Source organism: Magnolia sinica, chromosome 13 (assembly GCF_029962835.1).
Source record: "Magnolia sinica isolate HGM2019 chromosome 13, MsV1, whole genome shotgun sequence".
Classification (NCBI taxonomy): domain Eukaryota; kingdom Viridiplantae; phylum Streptophyta; class Magnoliopsida; order Magnoliales; family Magnoliaceae; genus Magnolia; species Magnolia sinica.
The window spans coordinates 43,611,086-43,634,798 of record NC_080585.1 but is presented as its reverse complement, the minus strand read 5'-3'; positions in this window follow the sequence as shown (position 1 = coordinate 43,634,798).

Genomic DNA, 23,713 nt, shown 5'->3' with positions numbered 1-23,713 from the left:
CTATAGATATCCAAAAACAAAAATTAGACATGCATTTTATTCACACATCATGACACCAATTATAAATGTTGGTGAAGCAAATCATACCAAACAGCGCATAAGGAAGTTATTTAATACTCAAGCAGCACATGGTGCCTAATATGCAGGCACATCAATATGAACAAGTTAACTTCACACATCCAGTGCAAGCAGGTCTTGCTGTCTGTGTTCTCTTTAAAGCTGTCCAAGTATCTGCTTGAAAATTATTGATAAAGAATACAAAACCAGACCGCAGAAAGGAAAGATTGACCAATTCAGAACACAAATATTACTTGATTGATTCATGTGCTGTTTGGATGGATAATTCACGCCTATAGTCCAGATTGAGTAATTACTCCATTCTTGTTATTTCGATATTTGAAATCTCATGATTTGTACCCATTTCATGTCCCTATTGCAGGCTGCTCCACAGGCAAGCTCACAGGTTCAGAATATTTACATTTGTGTTTGAGTATTTACATTTGCGCCTTCCAGGTTTTTGTTTTTTAAGTTTTACAAAGGTTTTTAAGTAGTACATTTCTGCTTGTTCTTTTCATTTAGACACTAGTGATTTGCTTTGCTTGTGAAACTCATGGAGTTTCATTGTAGGCCGAACTGATTGCAAATGAAAACAATGCGGTTCCAAGTAAACAATAGTTACGAACATTTTCTTTCTTTTCTTTTCTTTTCAGATTTTTGAAACTCACATGTGCACAGGCAATGCTACACCTTACGTGTGAGTACGTGCAAAGGCACTCCCGGGAGTTGAAAGGGCAAAAATGCCCTTGGCTTGAAGGGCTTCACGAGGAAAAAACAATTCAATGTCACTCCTCTGCAACCTCCAAGCAAAGCCCCCCAAATAGCGACATCAGGTTCAAAAGGCATCTCTCTAGCTACCAAATGTGCTTCCTCGAGCCTACCATTTCGGCCAAGCAAATCAATCAAACACCCATAATGCTCGATCTTTGGATCCATCTCAAAATCTCTCCTCATACTAAATTTTGCTGCATACTTCGATCCATTCTCTCTTTGAATCTGCTATTAGCTGTTAGCTGTGGCAGCTGTTTCCTTGCAAAATTTTGTTGTTAGCTGTGGTATTTGTTTCCTTGATAAATTTTGTTGTTAGCTGTGGTAGCTATTTCCTTGACCCATAGCAGGAAATAAAGCAGTCAGTGTGATGAAAGCAGGGCAGACCTTTACAATCGAACCCATGATCAATGCAGGTATCCTTTTGAGGTTTTAGCAAATGTCTAGCATTTCAGTACCTTTGTTAAATTCATTTTGATAAAAGCTTCCTTTGTAGGAATAGGATCATCTGATTGGAGTGTTTTTTCACCTTGACAATGGAATGTAAGTTGACTAGTTGGATGGTCCAGATTGATCAACTGACCACGTTCAAATTCAACTCATTGTGCTTGAAGCTCTAGCACTATCTTATTTATTTATTGCTTAATTATAGCTGATTTACTTTGTTTTGCTTTATGGCTGCTATAGGATCATCCTGTTTGTGTTACTGCTCAAGGTGATGGCAAGATTCTTATTACAGATCTATGGGTTGATGGTAAGTTTTTACATTCAGTATATCGAATTTGTTGCAATTATTTGGTTCTCATTCTACAAAAGCAAAAAGTTGCATGATAGTTTCAAATGAAGATATTGGGCTAACAGGTATCATATAATGCTTTGGCAGGAGTTTTTATTTTCAATATGATTAACTTTTTAGTTTGATGAATAGGATTCTTATTAAACAATCATGTGAATAGGATTTATTTTGTGAATAGAATTCTTATTAAACAATCATATGAATTATTTTTTGAATGACTATCAGGTGTAAGATTTTTTATTTTTTATTTTTTTTTAGAAAAGGAATTATCGTATAGCTATTTTAGCGACGGACCAAATCCGTCGCTAATTTCTGAACAAGAAAATCGACGACGGATTGGGGTCCGTCACTCCTCATATTAGCGACAGACCTTATTCGTCGCTAATATTTTTCATGACGACGGTTTTTTTGAATTTCACCAACGAATTTTTTTATTTTGTCCGTCACTATTATGTGACGGACCTTATCCGTCGCTTATTAAATGACGGATTTTATCCATCGAAAAAAAAAAACAACTCAGTAAATAGCGACAGACGAAATCCGTCATTTATTTGGTTTTATGACGGATTTGGTCCATCATAAATTTGCGATTTTGGCGTAGTGTCAAATATTCTCATGTCAACTTCAGTATACAGTCAAAATATTTACAAAAGTTGTAATCATCAAACTTATAAACACCAATAATGTTTATGCACAAAAAGTTCCTGAGGTATAGAAACCTCTAATATATCATGATAATCATAAACAAATGCATCATTTGCATGCATTCATCTAGACTTAGATGCTATAGCTTGGACATGTTTTCCATGCTCAATTGTTACTAAGCATATGGATCAAACTTTCCATTTCCTTTAATGACATAACAGTGGTCACTGGTGCGAAGACCCTCCATAACGAATTTTCCTGATAAGTCTAGAATCTTATACTTTAGTTTGTCAAAGGTAACCATATATTTGTTGTCACATATTTGAGAGATGCTTGAGAGATTGTGAGTCAGTCCTTTCATGCAAAAAGCATTCTCATTTTTAAGCATTTCCATTCCTTTTATGGTTCCACACCCTACTACCTTAGCGGTGCTTCCATCACCATAAGTGATTATCCCATCATCAAGATTTGGGTAATTTGAGAGAAGGGATTTATCACCTGTGACATGCCTTGAGCACCCACTGTTTAGGTACCATTTAGTATTATTGCCTGTTGAATGATTTGAGTGAATAACAAGAATATTTTTCTTTTCTATCACTACTCACTTTGTGACTGGATTTCTTATTATGGTAGTTTTTGCTTCATTAAGAATTTTGGTAGGCATGTTGGATAACTGAACCATGTTTTCTTGTTTCATAGATTCATTTAGTTTCTGATTTAGTTCAGCCACCTGATTCAATAGCTTCTTCATTCTCTTGGTCATTTTGGGTGGAGATGGACGTGTTCCTTTTGCAATATTGTTTAGTGGACTCTTGGCATTCTGTATTGATTTTTCGATTTGTCTGTATTTACCAGTATGATTCGGACTGGAATTAGATTAAGTCCACCTTGAAGCAATATATTCAAATTTGAAATGGCCAGAGTCTCCACATGAATGACAAATAGAAGTAGCTTTTGTTTTACTTCCTGATGTAGCTGATTTCTCAAACACTGGTGCTGCATTTTTGGATTTTGATTTGAATTTGTCATATCTTAATCCACTCTTGTCTCTTCCAGGTCTTCCCATCCCTAAGAGTTTTTTTAATTTTTCACTACTTTGGGAGAATTTGTAATTTATTTCAATTGACTTTTTGGATTGTTCTTCATCAAACCTAAGTGTGTGATTCTCATTTTTTAGATGCTCATTTTCATCTTTCAATAGATCAATCTGTTTAGTAAGTTTTGATGATTCAGATTTAAGGGATAGATTGATTCTTTCCAGCTTATCATTTTCAGAGCGGTATTGTTGTAGATCATTAATCAAGTGTGTATTGATTTCCAATGTTTTGTCTAGATCCATTTGCAGCATTTTGTTTTTGTTTTCATTTATCTCAAGTCTTTTAAGGATATTGATGCTATGGATATAAAGTTGATTATAGGCATCCTACAGTTTATCATTCTCTTCCTCTTCTTCTTCTTTCTCTGTCTCCTCATCATCAGATGGAAATGATTTAGTGGCTTGAGGTTCTTGGATTTTCTTAATTTCTATAGAAATGTTGGAGGCTGTAGAGACCATAAGAATTTTCAGGAATTTTTTATCTCCATCACTCTGAGTCACTACATTTTGAATTTGACTCATCAGTATCATCCCATGTGGCTACCATTGCTTTTCCTTTGGTTTTCCTATTTGTGCATTCTGTGGACAGGTGCCCAAACTTTCGACAAGTGTAACATTGTGGCTCTTCTGAGCCTATATATGACAGTGGCGAATGCTTGAGCAGGTCTACTGTAACGCCCTGATTTTGAGAACCTGAGTACATGACTCGCATTCCGAAAACTCAGGAGTTAACTGCTAATAGTGGTAATCAATAAATCAAAGTGCATAGCAGGAATAAAACGTAGTATAGATGTGATCCAAAATGGGAACAATATTCTGGCCCACTCAGCTGGGGGCCAATTACATAACCTTAAGTTTCTCAGACTCCAAATGTACTAAAATAAAAATAAAGGCCAATCTACTAGTTCAGGCCAAAATAGGCGGCTGCCTCCTACTGTGACTCCTCGTCATAGAGCTCCTCCACGACCGCCACCGCCTCCAAGTCTGATGCATACTGAATGGCTCCTATACTTGCATCATCTATATAGTTGAACATTGATGAATGAGTGGCCAGCTCAGTGTGATCTCCCCTTAAGATTACACACCGCTTGTAAAGCTCGTATCCTAGCCTATACCGTTCCGTATACCTCCGCGGTCTTCCTGATTGAATTCCGGCGACCCGCGATCTTTTATCAATGTTTGCGCATGATCCTGAGTCGTGTCCCATATATCAGAGTTGGCTTGACTCGAAACTTATACCCTAGCGACCGCGCCGTCACTACGGTTCCAATGCCGCGACTCGCACATCGATCCGATACCCGGGCCAGGAGATGTTGGCCCGCGTTCATTCTGAAGAAACGCCGCGTGTTACGAATTCTGGGGAATCTCTACGACCTATCCCATCAATCAATCAATTAAGTACACACCCTATCTCAAGTACATCACCCATACCCCATGCCACCTTACTCCCCTCACAAGTCAACTCTCTCTCCCCCCACCCATTCCTCCTTTACACAAAATTCAAACCAAACCATGCCTTCCCATCTCCTCCCTTACAACAACCATTCCATCCATCCCTTTTCATTCATGATTTTTCTCTCTCTCATTTCTATCTCTCCAACTCCAAGAGAAGCAACTCCAACGTCCATGGCTTCCATGGAGAAGCTTGGTGTGGCCCACCTTCCTATCTCCCATCCCTACCCTCCAAAAACAATCTCAACCGTTGAAGTTTGTCCTTTGAGGCTCTAGATCGCGTTGGCGGAAGAAAGAAGAGGATATCAAAGGTGGGTGCTTTTCTAGGATTAGATTTGTATCATTTTACTTGGATTTGATGATTGAGGGCCCACACATGGTGGGACTCATCTTGATGTATGATTTGTAAGAGGGACCCATAGTGGCGGGGTCCCTCCGCTCTCTCTCTCTCTCTCTCTCTCTCTCTCTCTCTCTCTCTCTATGGAGTGTATCCCACTTAATCCATACCGTCCACTGAGTGGGCCCACCCGGCGGTCCGTTTGGATGGACTAGATTGAAGGAAAAATATAAATATCAGCTTTCTCCAAGGCTTGTGGGTCCACACGTGTGGATTCCACATGAGGTATGTGCCTTATCTAAGCCATCCACCTGTCCTGACGGTGGGGCCCACCTTGATACACGTTCTATGTATCCCCACCATCTAGGACGGTGCAGTGGGCTCCAACGTGATGTATGTGGCTCAAATCCACACTGTCCAGACCTCTGGACGGTGGGCTGATCACAAGGCCTGCGTTATATCTAAACCCTCCATCTATCTTTACTGGTGGGCCACCACATGGACACCCACCCACTGAGTGCACCGTCCATGTATGGGACATGGGACCCACTGATATTGATGTTTGATCCAGGACGTCAGTCCTGGACGTGCTTGTGGACCCCAACATGATGTTTCATCCAGGCCGTCCAGGGCCTGGACGTTGTTGTTTATTATAATATATATATATATATATATATATATATATATATATATATATATATATATATATAATGATATGATATATATCTCTGGTGGGCCCCACGTGGGACCCACCCTGATGTATTTATTCTGCATCCTCACCGTCCATATGCCAGGATGGTGAGACCCCTTTGACATGTGTTATCCACACCGTCTATCCACTGTGGGCTGGAGAAATCTACACCGTTCATCTCCTTGATGGGACTCACTTTAAATGTATATGTTTTATCTGCACCGTCTAGCTGAAAGGTGCCATGTAGGGCCCCACCATGGTGCAGTGTTGTAGCTTCACTGTCCGAGCGGTGGGCCACCTTGATGTATGTATTCCACATCAAAAGTCCAGTGGCAGGACGTGTGCACGCCAGATCTATGGGCATTATCCCCACCATCCGTCCACTTCATGGACGTGGGACTAGTGTAGATGACATCAGCAAGATGTTTGTGGACCCCACCGTAATGTAAGGGTCTCATCCACACCGTCCAGCATGGTGGACGGGTGAGACCCACCTGTAATATATGTGTTTTATCCCTACTGTGGGACCCACGTACATGTGGACACCACATGCATGTGATTATCAAAGCTGTCTATCTGTCCAGCGTCCACGTCTGGACGCTGGAGACCTTTTCAAAAAAAAAAAGAAAAGAAAAGAAGAAAGAAAGAAGATACCATAATAAAGTAATAATATATATATGTCTGGTGGGTCCCACGTGGGACCCACCTTGATGTAAGTATCTTATATCGACAGTCCGTACTGGGATGGTGGTAGGTGCAGCACACCGTGATGTATGTGTAATCCACTCCGTCCATCCATTTACCTGGACTGGTGGCCCACACGTGTGGACTCACCTTGGGATGGAAGCTGACTGGCTGGTGTACCTTACATCAGCTATATAGCAGATGTATTGCCATCAGCAAGATCTGTGGGTCCCATCTGAACTGTGGACACCACCTTGATGTATTCATTTCATCCACACCTTCCAAATAGTGTTGGACGGTGTTGGGCAATCTTTAACCATTGTTGATTTACATAGACAATGTTTGGATAGTGCTGAATATCATGAGTGGGCCACGTACCCCATAAAATGATAGTGTGCGGTAATACACATGTTACACGTACAACTATTGAAATGATATTGGTGCGGCTCATGTGATGAGGCCCACCTTGATATATTTGTGGTCGTCCATGAGGCCTGCCTTGATGTATTTATGGCCCATCCATGAGGCCCACCTCGATGAATTTGTAGCCCGTCCATGAGGCCCGACGTGTTGTATATGTGCGGCCCATTAGTGCGGCCCACTTGATGTTTACATGGCCCATGTGGTGTATTTGAGGGCCTACCTATTATATATTTGTAGCCTTTGTTGAGGCCCTATATGATGTTTTTTATGGCCCACCTCGATACATTTGAGGCTCACCTGTGATGTATAATTGAGGCCCACCTGTGATGTATATTTGAGGCCCACCTGTTGGCTATTTGAGGCCCACCTACTATGTATTTACAGCCCATATGTCGTGGCCCACTGTGATGTATTTTCGGCTCATTTGGTAAGGCCCATTGCGATGCATATTAGGCCTTTGTGTGAGGCCATGGGCCCACTCTATGTTTGGCTCTATGTGGGCCACTGCTTAGGAGCAATGTTGGTTGAATGTCAACGTTGATGGGCAATGATGGTTAAATGTTCACATTGTGACCTTCCCTTAAGCCTTGCTTGGCCAATTATCGTGACCGATTACCGATTTCGATTGATGTGGCCGATTTGGTGATTCTGATTATTGAGGCCGATTATCGATCGATTCTGATTATCGTGGCCGATTGCCAATTAGCGATCGAGGCCGATTATCATGGCCGATTGTCGTGACAGATTGTCGATTGGTGATCGAGGCCGATTATCGTGACCGATTGCCAATTCCGATTGATGTAGCTGATTTAGTGATTCTGATTATCGAGGCCGATTATCGATCGATTCTGATTATCATGGTCGATTGCCGATTAGCGATCGATGCCGATTATCGTGACTGATTGCCGATTGTAATTGACATAGCCGATTTGGTGATTCCGATTATTAAGGTCGATTATCGATCGAGGCCGATTATTGATCGATTCTGATTGTCGTGACCGATTGCCGATTAGCGATCGAGGTAATTATTGTGACTGATTACCGATTCTGATTGATGTGGCTGATTTGGTGATTCTGATTAACGAGGTTGATTATCAATCAATTCTGATTGTTGTGGCCGATTGCCGATTAGTGATCGAGGCCGATTATCATGACTGATTGCCGATTCCGATTGATGTAGCTGATTTGGTGATTCCAATTATCGAGGCCGATTATCGATCGATTCTGATTGTCGTGGCAGATTGTCGATTAGCGATCGAGGCCGATTATCGTGACCAATTGCCAATTCCAATTTGTTGAGGCCGATTCCGATTGTTGAGGCCGATTTCGATTGTTGAGGCCAATTTCGATTGTCAAGGCCGATTTCAATTGTCGAGACCTATATGATGTATATACGACCCGTAGTTAAGGCCCATTGTGATGTGTATTCGGCCTGTGTGATGTATATGTAGCCCGTGTTTAAGGCCTAATGTGATAAATATGAGGTCTATTTGATGAGATCCATTGTGATGCATTTGAGGGCCAAGCGATGGAGGCCCATGGTGTCGTATATTAAGCCCTTGTGTGAGGCCACGGGTCACTATATGATAAGCTCTATGCGGGCCATTCCTTGGAGGCAATGTTGGTTAAATATCCACATTGTTGAGACCGATTGTCGATGTCGGTTATTGATACGGATTATGAGTATGTGACAATATAACATCATGATACATGCCCATACGCATTATCTGCATGTTTGTTATGAGATGTGATTAACCATTAAATATGTCATTGGGCAGGTTGTTATGAGACTCTTTGATAGGCGGAGATTGTCTCACATGAGCGCACAGTATGCGCAGGATTGATGCATGACTGGATTGTATGATTCATGCATCTGGCATTGTGTGTTGTGATTACTGTACGCCCTAGCGACATCAGGGCTGTAGCCTCTACAGGCATATCGTAGATGGCCAGATGGGACACCGAAAATATGTTTTTAGTACCGGGCTGCCATAGATGGCCTTGGGTGAAAATCCCTAAACCCTTTTGGTACCAGATGACGCTCCAACGTCGAGACTGAGTGGATACATACCAGATGACGCTCCAACGCATGAGGGTCGTATACCAGTAGGCCGCGTCTCCCACTGTGTCATGGTCGGTTGGGAGGGAGTGTGGCTTTACCAGCTTGAGGGAGTAGACATAGCTAGGTTGAGTTTGACCAGCTCATGAATGGGTCCGCTATCGACGTGCCGGGTAGATATTGGCCGACTACTGGCTAGGCGGATAGTGAGGTCTTTTCCACTTACCTAGTTGTGTGCTTGATGGGGCAGCAAGCTGGTGTAGAGTGTACTAGACCCCGGTGATGATCCCAGAGATGAACAGTACTAATATGTGAACATATTAGGCAGGAGTTGCATACTCATTCATTTATTCATTCACTATCCACTCGGGATGGTGGTGTACAACTATTTCTTACGTGTGCCTCCGCAATGGCCAGGATTTCGGTTGGGGTGCGCGACTAACCTGAGATTAGAAGTTTACCACATTGAGTCTGACTATCGAAATTTAGGTATGGGACTGGTTTGGATAGAAGTCTCTTGTGATGGACCCTATAGCCTGCGATACTATGTACTATCATCCCGACTTCACACTCCAGCATAGTCATTTCATTTGCACCACATATTCCATATTACATTACATCCTCGGCATATGACATTTTGGGTTGTTATGTTTCTGTATTCATGTGACTTAGATGAGATTGATGGTATTTGTTAGCTCTTCCGAATTGCATATTGCATTATATCCTCGGCATTTGATATTTGATTCTTTATGACTCCTCATTTGCATAGCTGATCTGTATTACATATTCTGATATTGATTGACTTCTGGACTTGTCAGTATGTTCGCTTACTCTGATATCGTATGATTCATATTCTTATCAGTGTTTCCGATATTGTATGATTATGGAATTATATTGGATACTTGACACTTACCTTATGCACACACTTACACCACCCTCTAAGCTTTCTATAAGCTTATGCATGATAGATGCGTGCATGAAATATTAGGTTGCCGCAGTGTGGAACTTGGAGCATGTACCTGTGATATATGTATTTCCCTTTCAGCATTGTACTCAAATGTTTATATTAGTAGATATATGATGATGATGTTACCTTTGTGATTTGGGTATACTTGTGGTTATGCTTATTACGAGATAAATGTACGTTAAAAAAAATCCTCCTTGTAGGATCCCATGATCGGAACCTGACATATGGGCGCTGGGAGTAGAGAATGGGGTACTACGGAGGCTGTCGGTACCAGATTCAGCGATCGGGGTTCCTGTGAATCCGATTTTCGAGTTTGGGGTGTGACACCACCGCCCTAAACAAGGAATAACATAAAAACGTACAAACAAACCAAAACACAGTGTATGCAATCTTATTATATACATGGATGTGTGAATGCACTCATTGTCCCGGGTAAAACATTTAGATAGACATACGGGCTCGTCACCCATGAATATGACTGGTCATCAGTGCAACACTCAGCGTAATTGCATGGGCATGATAATCCATGACATCATCATAAGTCAAATGACTGGTCATTAGCGCAACACTCAGCATAATTGCATGGGCATAATGATCCAAGCCTTCGTAATATGTCATGTATGCATGTTAGCCAAGTCATTATTAGTCCAATTGCAACCAACCAATTTAAATGAGCTCACGATCACCACAGGGAACACATGGCCTAGCGTAGGCCGACGGCTCGGGTATAGTGCCCCACGACCACCATCCCCGGCCCATGGGCTACCGCCTTAGGGTGTGTGTAGTACCCACTAACACGTGGTCAATCAGTTCCGTTAAAAGGGGCCACTACCATACACTGACTTGCAATGAATTATCGAATTTGTCAAGTACAATAATCAAAGCATGACGACTGTATTATTTAAAGACGAGTAAATGGCAGTATTTGTAAATATTGCAAGGTTCATTCCATAGTCAGATAGGAGGAACCATATATGGATAGTAAACCCCAGAATCAATTGCCACAATCCACAACCTCCATGTTAGGGGTCTACTGATGTCAAAACTAGTCTAGTTACACCCCAAGCACAGGCGCTCCTTTGCTAGGACTTCCCATGAAGAGTTTTCAACAATATGTGTGCCACAACAACATAGATCTTATCATGAATAGGGAATAAGGAGCAATACATATATTTTTATCACAACCCACTAAGTTAACATAAGATACATGACATGAATAGCTGGATTATTTACCTAGACAGTTCAAAGCATATAAGCAAGAGTCTAAACGATAGTAAGCATGAGAATCATTTTGTTAAATAGATAGGTCAAGTGAATGCAGTCCATTTCCACACACAATTTATCATTAGTCTAATTAGCCATTAAAATTAGCAAAACTACTATTTCTGGTCTAGTTAGAGATGGAAAGCTTAAGGGGAAGAAAATCATCACCAGAAATGTTGTAGGTTCTCCCTTGGTTCAAGTGATCCGGAGTACTCCGCTGCCCAGTGTCGCGTGAGTAGCTTCTTGGAGTCATCCCCAATCACCACAACTCATATTAGAAGGCATTTCCAACCTTGGAATAAATAGAGATATAAGAATTTGATGTTTGCATGGGGGGGGGGGGGGTGTGCATGGGCCTGATTTCTGGTAACTAGGCCCACCAACCTCTTACCCAGCAACGACCTGATTTGGGGCTCAAAACCACCCTAACTAAAGGCTGAACTGGGCATTAGTTTTGGCCCAGCTATAGAGCCCAATTCATGGCTCAACCAAAAGAATCCCGTTCCAGTATGGCCCACCTGCGTTGCAAGTTGCAGCCAGTTGTGGAAGGTGAGGTCCACTGCATTCTTATGGTGAGGCCCACCGAATTTTATCAGAGTGCGGCCCACCTAATCTGACATGGTGCAGCCCACCTAATCTTATCACTACCATCGGCCCAGTTCTGGGCCGATTTTCAGCCCAGAAAACGTCCAACAAAAAGTGTTTTCAGCCCACGTAAAGCCCTAGTTGTGGGCTAGCTATACGGCTCAGTAGAGCCTGCTTTCAGTTGGATTCGAGTCTAGCATTACATGGCCTGGAGAAGGCCTACCTTTAGCCCAATTAAGGCCCATTCCCGACCCATCAGGTGCGCAACGGCCTGGTTTCAGCACATCTCTAGGCATGCTCTGTTACAGCTCCACTTATGGCCCAGAAAAGGCGTGAAATCCTAGCCTGCATCAGAGCGTATCTAAGGCCAGTTTCCAGCCTACTACGAAGCCCCATCATGGGTCATCCACAGCTCGATTAGGAGCCTAGATAATGGATTCTGTCCCGTCCCAACAAGAGGACTGTTTTGAGCACAGAGCGGCCTAGGAAGTAGCCCGTCTAGAGGTGAATTTGTGGTCCCTCAGGAGGGTCGATTCCAACTCTTCATTCGGATGGGTTTTAATCCAGATTGTAGGCTGCACCAGGCCCAACCTTTAGACCCAAAGCAGAGTCGTACTGGACCCAGTTCTGGAGGCAGTCTCGGCCCAGGAATGGCATGATCTGGAGGTTGGGAACGTGGTGAAATAATGGCCAGTAATGGCCTTGTTTAAGAGGAGCGAACTAGCTGGAAAATTTAAACGGACACATGAAGGGAATGCTGAGAGTTACCTGGCCCCCCCCCTTTTTTTTTCTCTCTATGAAAATGGAGTTTCCCTCTGCCTGAATTGACCTAACTTGACCCGAGTTTGGTCGGGTTGAGCTGGTGTAGTGCGGGTGTCGTGTGCTCACGCTCATAGCCTTCACTCTTGCATGCTCAACTACCCTTCTTGCAGCCCTCTCAAAGTGGCTCAACTGGTCTGCAATGTCTTAACTCAACCAGCTTGGGTCGGGTCGACTCAGTGCGGCACCGAGTCTGCCACTCTCAGTCTCTCTTACTCTCGCCCTAGCTTTCTTTCTTTCTCTGCTAGCTTGTCCTCCGAATCCCGAGGCCAATGGCTGCCCTTTATAGAGTTGGGCAAGTGCGAGCTTCCCAACGAACGACCACAATTAAAGGGTCAGATGCAACCACTTATCTTGGGTTTTTGGCATGCATGGGACCCATCCACTACTGGGGATGGGTTCTTGATGCTGGGACCCACAGGAAAAGGAACTTGCTAGCCATTGTGGGGCCCGTTTTGTGATGATGGGTTTATGGCTTGACGGGAGAGACGAGGCAGCCACCAATTGAGATTGTTGCCTACGAAGTATTTACGTGATCGGGGCCGTTTGAACGGATCAGATGATACCCAAGATCACGGCGGGGCCCATTTGGCTCACTCGTTATAGCCGTAGATTCATCTACAGTGATACATTCCGCCTCCATCGAAATTCTCACGAGACGAGAAGCTTCCCGGCGGGGGGAACGAATGCAGCCCTAGAGGGGGGTGGTGGGGATTATCCCACGTGGCAGATTAAAGGTTTGGATTAAGCTAGCTGTAAGTTTCCCAAAGGGGAATGGTCTCCCACGCTAGTCGACGCTACAGGCAACGGCCTGCTCTTTTCGGGCAATGAATGGAACGGGTCGATTTCTTCCCAAAGGAAGGCTGAGATTGACAGAGAGCTTGGGATGCGGATCGCTGACGTCGAGGGCTCCTCAACGATCTTATTTTTGAGAGGAAAGCAGTCGTCTGCCCATTGAACATTTTCATACACGAGTGCATGGAATGGTTTGAACGTCTAGGCCTTAGTCGTCCGAGCCTCTCTTGTCTCTTAAACGGTTCAGATTTGCTGGAGGACAGCTCCAGGTGGACCACAACATGTCCACAGTAATCCATGCACTGTCGTCCTCTTCTTGCACACGCGAGTGGCCACATGGGCTGGGTGGACTGATGCGGGTTTGGTCTTCCTGATGGTGCAAGGTCGATGGACAGTCCGGATTTCGTAAATGGTGGCCATAGGTGGGCCACATCTTATGAGGGTGGACGCTCATTCATACAACCACGGTGCAGCGGGAGAATTTCCTCCCTTTAAAGGAAGAGAAAATGACCACTGTAGACAAAACCTTTTACCCAGCGGTTTTTATGAAGGACTACAAACTTAAGTGACCAACTTAGACTAGCACGTGCGGACAGCGACTTTGAAGACGAAACTACCCCTCCTTTTAACTGCGAAGACGAGCGCTGACGCTCCTCCAACTGAGAGTTCTGCGAACGGCTTAAAAGAGATCAAAGTTACATGGCCCACAGCTATGTATTTATTATATCCACAACGTTCATCCATATTTCGATATCATTTCGGAGCATTATCCAAAAAAAGAAAATCATATCCAAAGATCAACTGGGCCACACCACACAGAGCAGCGGAAAATTGATTTTCATCGTTGAAACTTTTGTAGGCCCACCATGACATTTATTTTCCATCCAATCTATTCATAAGGTCACAAAGACCTGGATGAAGAGTAAAAACAAATTTCATAATGATCCAAAACTTGTGTTGCCCCTTAAAGGGTTTCAACTGTAGACAGACGTTCAAGCAAAATGGTAATGGCGTATGGATCTCGTGATTCCACCACAAGTCGCTGTCCCTATCGGCGATTAATCGCGGAATCGGTGATTCCACCCCTGATTTATGGCTACGGATTATAACCGTAGCTAAAACCATATCCTTATGCACTTTCTTTTTTCTTTTCTTTTCTTCTCTTTTTTTTTTTTTTTTTTTTTACATGGAGAATTTTATTCGACCTACATTTTTTTCTAACACATATTTATATAAATATGTAAATATAAGCATATAAAAAAAATTTCTCTCTCTTTTTTTTTTTTTTCATTTCTTTCTTTATTCATATAAAAAGAATATTTTCTAAACCAAAATTAGTTACTTGAGGTACCATATATAATTTTAGGGTTGAAAGTTAGGTGGGCTCAACCCGACCAACCTGTGACCGACCCGACATTGGATTGGGCTTAGTTAGGATTTATCGGGTTTGGTCTTGGGGTTGGGCCATACAAACAACAACTCGATAAAACTTGAGTTGGGCTTGGGTTGAGGTCTCGAGAATTGCCGGGAAATGCATGGAAATGACCGTGAAATGTATGGAAATGACCGTGAAATGAAGGAAAATGACCGTGAAATGCATGGAAATGACCATGAAATGTATGGAAGTGACCATGAAATGCATGGAAATGACCGTGAAATGAAATGGAATCACGGGGATTGACCGTGAAATGCATCGAAATGACCGTGAAGTGAAAGGAAATGACTGTGAAATGCATGGAAATGACCGTGAAATGAAACGGAATCGCCGGGATTGACCGTGAAATGAAACGGAATCGCCGAGATTGCCCGTGAAATGTATGGAAATGACCGTGAAGTGAAAGGAAATGATTGTGAAATGCATGGAAATGACCGTGAAATGAAACGGAATTATCGGGATTGACCGTGAAATGCATGGAAATGACCGTGAAATGAAACGGAATCACCGAGATTGCCCGTGAAATGCATGGAAATGACCGTGAAGTGAAGGGAATTGACCGTGAAATGCATAGAAATGACCATGAAATGAAATGGAATCACTGGGATTGACCGTGAAATGCATGGAAATGACTGTGAAGTGAAAGGAAATGACCGTGAAATGCATGAAAATGACCGTGAAATGAAACGGAATCGCCGGGATTGACCGTGAAATGCATGGAAATGACCGTGAAATGAAAAGGAATCGCCGGGATTGCTCGTGAAATGCATGGAAATGACCGTGAAGTGAAGGGAATTGACCGTGAAATGCATGGAAATGACCGTGAAGTAAAGCGAATTGATCGTGAAATGCATGGAAATGACCGTGAAGTGAAGCGAATTGATCGTGAGCGAGGGAAGCTAGAAATTGAGCGAGGCAACGTACAAATTAAACAAGACAACCTAGGAAATGAGCGAGGAAACCCGGTCGACCCCGCAAATGGCATTCACACCCCAAACATTTGAGATCGTTTTTTGTTCCTCTAATAATTGAAATAAGGAGAAACAAGTTTTTAAAATAAGGCAAAAACCAACTTTGGTGTATGTGAAATCTTTTCGTATTTCAATTTTTGACTCAAGGTCAAGGGCTATTGATAAACATAAACTGAAAATTGAGCGGGCCAAACCGAAAAATGAGCGAGACAAACTAGAATTTGAGCGGGCCAAATTGGAAATTGAGCGGGATAAACTGGAAATTGAGCGGGCCAAACTGGAAATTGAGCGGGACAAACTAGAAATTGAGCGGGCCAAACTGGAAATTGAGCGAGACAAACTGGAAATTGAGCGGGCCAAACTGAAAATTGAGCAGGATAAACTGAAAATTGAGCGGGACAAACAGGAAATTGAGCGGGCAAACATGGAAATGAGCGGGACAAACTAGAATTTTAGCTGGACAAACTGGAAATTGAGTGAGCAAACATGGAAATGAGCGGGACGAACTAGAATTTCAGCGGGCCAAACTGGAAATTGAGCGGGCAAACATGGAAATGAGCAGGAAAAATTAGAATTTCAGCAGGTCAAACTAGAAATTGAGCGGGCAAACATGAAAATGAGTAGGACAAACTGAAAATTGAGCGGGACAAACTGGAAATTGAGTGGGCCAAACTGGAAATTGAGTGGTACAAACTGAAAAATGAGCGGGCCATCCACCTCTAGAGCGATGAACAGACCTAAACAAGGAGAGAAGGGCTAGCTTCGCCAACTTCAACTGCTCTTGGGAGTAGTTAATAAACTCTAAAAGATTGAAAATCCATTGTCCTTACAGAAATGTGCAAGTCCTGAAACATGGCAAATATCAGACTGGTCATAGCATTTTTTTAAGTACGTTAGAACTATGCTTTGACATAAGCCACTTTCAAAATACCCACCAATATAGCTTCTCCAATTTTACCAATTATAAAGGTAAGTCTTTAGAATTTTAAGAAACAAAACTATGTGAGATTACTTCAGGATCATTTGAATTGGGGGCATCTAGATGCATTGGATATTTCAATTACCAGGCATTGCAATGCCTGGATGGCGTAACTGCTGGCAATTGAACATAAAACAATGAAAAGCTGAAAAGCTGCAAACATAACATAAAACAATGGCTCTTCGATATAAACCCATAAAACTTGTAGTAGAAGACATAAAACATTGTGGGGATGGTCTATGCACAATGAAGCCAAAATGTGAACTATTTAGACCGCCTAAGGTGGATCCCACATTTATAGGGCTAGGGTATATCCAAGATTCTTTATCAGTTATAGGGGATGCGCCTAATATAAGTTTCCCACAACCCAGGGTATATCTACCATATTACTCAATTTTTATGAAAATGTTCCTCAAACGAACATCCTAGCTTATCCTCTTGAGGCTGCATGCCTCTAGAATGCCAAGAATATCTCTCAATTTGGTGCTGGATGTCTTGGAGGTACCAAACATCCAACCTTTTCTGATTCAAATCCTTTTGGATGAAAAATCAGAATAATATTGGGATACTCCATTATGAACCAACCCTATTGGTACATCAATAAATCCGTGACCACTTCTTTGTTAATTATGTAGTGAATTGGTTGTAGTATCACCCGTGAAGGATTATGTTATATACATTGATGATCTCCCATGTCCTAATAAGACTCCTCAGCTCATTTGCCAGTGTTGTTTCTGCCCTTTTCTTAGGATTATACATCATATGTTGTACGAAGAATTTCAATCCTTCTATGAATAAATTCTATCCTTGTTGGGAGTATTTGAAATTTTATTAGGGTGAGAAGTTGGGGTTCTCCATCTTTGAATTGATTGTGTGAATAATAGTAGAATACCTTGTTTGCTTTTAGTGCTTGTATGTAACGGTTATGGGTTATCTACAAATGTGATGTGAAGAGTTGATCCAAATTACTTGTCTTCTTTTTTTAGCAACTAGCCAAGGAAAACGTACCTAAATAAGACTTTAATTTCACTACTAAACTATGGAGGTGTCCCAAAAGAATACTTTATGAATCTTCTGAGGAATGCTTTGAATGATGCTCAATTTCCAGTTTGTCTCACTCAATTTCCCAATTTCCAGTTAGGCCCGCTCAATTTCCAGTTAGGCCCGCTCAATTTCCAGTTTGGCCCGCTCAATTTCTAGTTTGTCCTGCTCAATTTCCAGTTTGGCCGCTGAAACTCTAGTTTGGCCCGCTCAATTTCCAGTTTGTCCTGCTCAATTTCCAGTTTGTCCTGCTCAATTTCCAGTTTGGCCCGCTCAATTTTCAGTTTGGCCCGCTCAATTTCTACTTTCCAAAATTCCTCCATGCCACAAGTTCTCCAGATGCAAATAACTGAAAAATCATGAAAACATGTCCCTCATAATGATTTTCTGTTTTCTCTGCCACCCCACTGAATCCGTTTTCCATGCAACCCGAGACCTCAACCCGAGCCCTACCCAAGTTTATCGGGTTGGTGTTTGTATGGCCCAACCGCAAGACCAACTCCCATAACATCCTGTCCAAGCCCAACCTAATGTCGGGTCGATTACATTTTGGTCGGGTTGAACCCACCCAACCTTCAACCATCAAATCATATATGATACGTCAAGTAACTAATTTAGGTTTGAGAAATTTAGGACTGTGGACCCCACCTTTTATCCAGCTGTGTTTTATGAAAGAAGACAAACTTTGTTTTGCAACTTAGACCTCCACGTGCGGATTACGAATTTCAGGACGAAAATACCCCTTCTTTCATGGAAACAGATTGGGTACTCCCCCTGCCACCAGCCAATGGTGGATGGTCGGTGGTTTGTGGGCCCCACCAAGATGTATTCTTTTCATCCATGCTGTCCATATATTTTTCCACATCATTTTATAATATGAGACCAAAAATAAGGTATATCCAAATCTCAAGTGTACCACATTACAGGAAAAAGTGTTGAATGAGTGTTAACCATTAAAAACTTTTTGGGGGCCCACTGTGATGTCTGTGATAAATCCTCCCCATCTAAGTTCATTCATAGGGTCACAAAGACCTGGGTGAAGAAGAAAAACAAATTTCATAATGATCCAAAACTTCGATAACCCCTAAAAGGGTTTCAATGGTAGACGTTCAATTCCCCAATGCCTTTTATAGTGTAGTCTACTTGATAGTTAGATCTATCGTATTTTTTGTCCCAAGCCTTAATATGAGGTCGCCAAATATATGGACGGTTTGGATATAACACAGACCTCATGATGGGACCCACAAAAGCAACACAGTAAATAGCAAAAAAAGAAAAAAATTGGGAACCTGTAGTTACGGTTTTCTATAGATACGGATTACAACCGTAGCTATAGACGTAGCTCCGCGATCAATCACAGCTCCCGCAATTCCACCGCAAGTCGCTGTCCCAATCGGCAATCAATCGTGGATCCCGCGATTCCACCCCCGATCTATGGCTACGGATTATAACCGTAGCTATAACCGTATCCGCATCCTTTATTTCATTCTCTGTTTTTTTATTTTTTTATTTTATTTTTATTTTTTTTACATGGAGAATTTTATTCTACCTACATTTTTCTCTAATGCATATTTATATAAATATGTATATATAAGCATATAAAAATTTGTTTCACTTTTTTTCATTTCTTTCTTTATTCATATAATAAGAATATCTTCTAAACCAAAATTAGTTACTTGACGTACCGTATATGATTTTAGGGCTAGAAGTTGGGCGGGCTCAACCCGACCAACCTGTGGCCTACCCAACATTGGGTTGGGCTTGGGCAGGATGTATCGAGTTTGGTCTTGGGGTTGGGCCATACAAACACCAACCTGATAAAACTTGGGTTGAGCTCGGATTGAGGTCTTGGGTTGCCTGACCCAACACGAACCCGATTAATATATAAGTTTCTTATAAATTAATTATAATTGAGTGCAGATCATCTATGTTGAAGGCAAAGGAAATTCCAATGCCTCCCCTCAAGCTAACAAGATATGCTAGATTTCCCTCTCCTAAATAAATTGCTTGATACAAAATACGACTTGTAATGGAGTAGTCCTATACTTTAGTTTGTTTGTTTAGAAAAAATGCATGGAAATGATGGTGAAGTGAAGGGAATTGACCGTGAAATGAAACGGAATCATTGGAATTGACCGTGAAATGCATGGAAATGACCGTGAAGTGAAGGGAAATGACCGTGAAGTGCATGGAAATGACCGTGAATCAACACGGAATCGCCGGGATTGACCGTGAAATGCATGGAAATGACCCGTTGCTGAGCAAAAGGAAAGCAGAGGTCCAAGGAGAGCATCCATTTAGAGGACAAAGCAAGTAGGCTGTAACACCAAGCTGGAAAAAGAATGGTTTTTTAAGAAATGCAAGAATTTGCTCAACAGCATAACTAGAAGGAAAGATCAGCACATTTATAGAGAGGTGAATAGTGAAGCAGATATTTTGTCTGCATGTGCTTAATTGCTTCTGTTAATAATTAATGCCTTGAAGAAGAAGAAGAAGAAGAAGAAAAGACATTCCTTCAACATGGTTCTCTCGAGCTTCTAGTATATAATTGTTCACTTGTGTCAATAGGGTGTATAGTCAGTTCACTGGGAGAATCACCCTCCCAACTCAAAAAGTATTTTTTGGTTGGAAGAAATCGATTTCCATGGATATGTATTCAACTATTTCTATTACATAAAGTATCTGTTGAAATTGATTGTCTTTTCCTTGAAAAACAATTGAATTGAATAAAATGATTATTGTTTCCAAAAATAAAAAAATAAAATTTGAATTAATGTCTCCCAAACAAGCCACTCCGTGGGCATTTCCTCTCTTCGCTGGAAACACCAACCAACCATTAAGAGTTCTTTTTGGTTTTTCACACTAAAAAGAGCATCAATCCAAACAATGGCAAAAGTAAAAACAAAAAAATTTTCGTGGAAATTTTAGTTGCAAAACAAATTGCAGACTGTGGATTCCTTCCATGATTTTCACATTTTTAGTTTTCCATGGAGGTTTCCAATATGCACATTTTGGATTCTTCCTATCCAAATAGGCCTGACTATGAAAACTCTTGATGTTCTGGATCAATGTTATCCTTGATGACCAGAGAGGTGTTGGCCGGTGGATATCAAGGTGTCCAATGGCTTAAATCCTTAGTTGCACAAACCTTCTACCTAGGTGCCACTCCCACTATAAATCTCACTCCCCTCCCATTTCCAAGCTGTTCACATTTGCTAACATTTTGAACAAACGCTTCCCCACTCCCATACCCAAACCTATTTCTGCTTCCCCCTTACCCTTTGTGCAGCTGTACTCCAAAACATAACACTTCAAGAAACAATGCTACTTCAATCCACCACACAAGAATATCTCAACAGTTGACTTTAACAAAACAAAGCTATGATGATATGCAGTGGCCATAGAAACAAGATATGACTTTTGTTGAAATAACTCAACAGCAAGAGGACTTCCTTCTTAGATAGAAGAACAAGAACACGAGAGGAATCTTAGTAAGTGGACCTGAGATTTTTCTAGGGTGCTCAATCCATCAAAAGTATGAAATAAGCTTTAAAATGATATATCCAAGCCCATGCGGTTGTACATAGAAGAAGTAGCTGAGTGGGTTTTTGGAGTCATTAAGTTGAGACCTCTTATTAAATTTTGTTTCCTTCACGATGGATGGATTAAGTCGAGGTAGGCCAAGCTCGGCTTGACTCGTCCATGCTGAGTCAAGTCGAGTTCGAGTCGAGTCGAGTTGTAATACACCATGGTCGAACTCGGCTTGAACTTAACTTTACTCGCCTTGAGTTGGCCTTTCAATCCGAGCTGTCTTAGGGTTGATGTAAATTTTGTAGGAGCTGTATATTGTTGTGAATGATGTCTTTAATTCACGGTCATTACCATGCATTTCACGGTCAATTCCGGCGATTTCGTTTCATTTCACGGTAATTTTCATGCGTTGTTCAGGTCTGTTCATGGCTCTGGAGGTGGATGGCCCGCTCATTTTCCAGTTTGTCCCTCTCAATTTCCTATTTGGCCTGCTTAATTTTCAGTTTGTCCTGCTCAATTTCCAGTTAGGTCCGCTCAATTTCCAGTTTGGCCCGCTCAATTTCCAGTTTGGCCCGCTGAAATTCTAGTTTGGCCCGTTCAATTTCCAGTTTGTCCCGCTCATTTCCATGTTTGCCCCCTCAATTTCCAGTTTGGCCCGCTGAAATTCTAGTTTGTCCCGCTCATTTCCATGTTTTCCCGTCTCAATTTCCAGTTTGTCCCACTCAAATTTCAATTTGGCCCGCTCAATTTCTAGTTTGTCCCGCTCATTTTCCAGTTTGGCTCGCTCATTTTCCAGTTTGTCCCGCTCAATTTTCAGTTTGGCCCGCTCAAGTTCTAGTTTGTCCCGCTCATTTTCCAGTTTGGCCCGCTCAAATTCCAGTTTGTCCCGCTCAATTTCCAGTTTGGCTCGCTCATTTTCCAGTTTGTCCCGCTCAATTTCTAGTTTGTCCCGCTCTTGCCCGCTCAATTTCTAGTTTGGCCCGCTCAATGTCCAGTTTGGTCCGCTCAATTTTCAGTTTGTCCCGCTCAATTTCCAGTTTGGCCCGCTCAATTTCTAGTTTGTCCTGCTTAATTTTCATTGTCCCTCTTAATTTCTGGTCAATTTGCTTTACTTCGCAGTCATTTCCATGCATTTCACGGTCATTCCCAGCGATTCTGTGTTGATTCACCGTCATTTCCATGCATTTCATGGTCAACTCCCTTCACTTCATGGTCATTTCCACGCATTTCACAGTCAATTCGCTCCACTTCACGGTCATTTCCATGCATTTCACGGTCAATTCCGGCGATTCCCTTCACTTTATGGTCATTTCCATGCATTTCACGTTCAATTCCGGTGATTCTGTTTCATTTCACGGTCAATTCCCTTCACTTCACCATCATTTCCATGCATGTTTTTCTAAACAAACAAGCTAAAATATAGGACAACTACTCCATTACAAGTCGTATTTTGTATCAAGCAATTTATTTGGGAGAGGGAAATCCGGCATATCTTGTTAGCTTGAGGGGAGGCATTGGAATTTCCTTTGCCTTCAACACATGATTTGCACTCAATTATAATTAATTTATAAGGAACTTATATATTAATCGGGTTCGTGTTGGGTCAGGCAACCCGAGACCTCAACCCGAGCCCAACCTAAGTTTTATCGGGTTGGTGTTTGTATGGCCCAAGACCAAACTCGATACATCCTGCTCAAGTCCAACCCAATGTCAGGTCAATCACAGGTTGGTCGGTTTGAGCCCACCCAACTTTTAGCCCTAAAATCATATATGGTACGTCAAGTAACTAATTTTGGTTTAGAAGATATTCTTGTTATATGAATAAAGAAAGAAATGAAAAAAAGTGATAATTTTTGGTTTTATATGCTTATATAAATGTGTTAGAGAAAAATGTAGGTAGAATGTGTTAGAGAAAAATGTAGGTAGAATAAAATTCTCCATGTAAAAAAAAAAAAGGATATAGATACGGTTATAGCTACGGTTATAATCCGTAGCTATAGATCGGGGGTGGAATCGCCGAATCCACGATTGATCGCCGATTGGGATAGCGACTTGCGGTGGAATCACATGAGCTACGATGGATCGCCGGTCTATGGATATGGCTACGGTTATTCCAATGTTGATGCCTAACAGATACTTTACAACCAATGACACAGCCCAATATTGACATTTGTGGGCGAGAACAATGTTTGAGATGTACATGAACGAGCTCAAGAACTACCTTTTTCTTTTTCTTTTTTAACCAACCATTTCTTTTTCTTTTGTTATTTTTTTTCCCTGTAATTGACACAGCTTCTGTTAATGAAAACTAAGGGACTC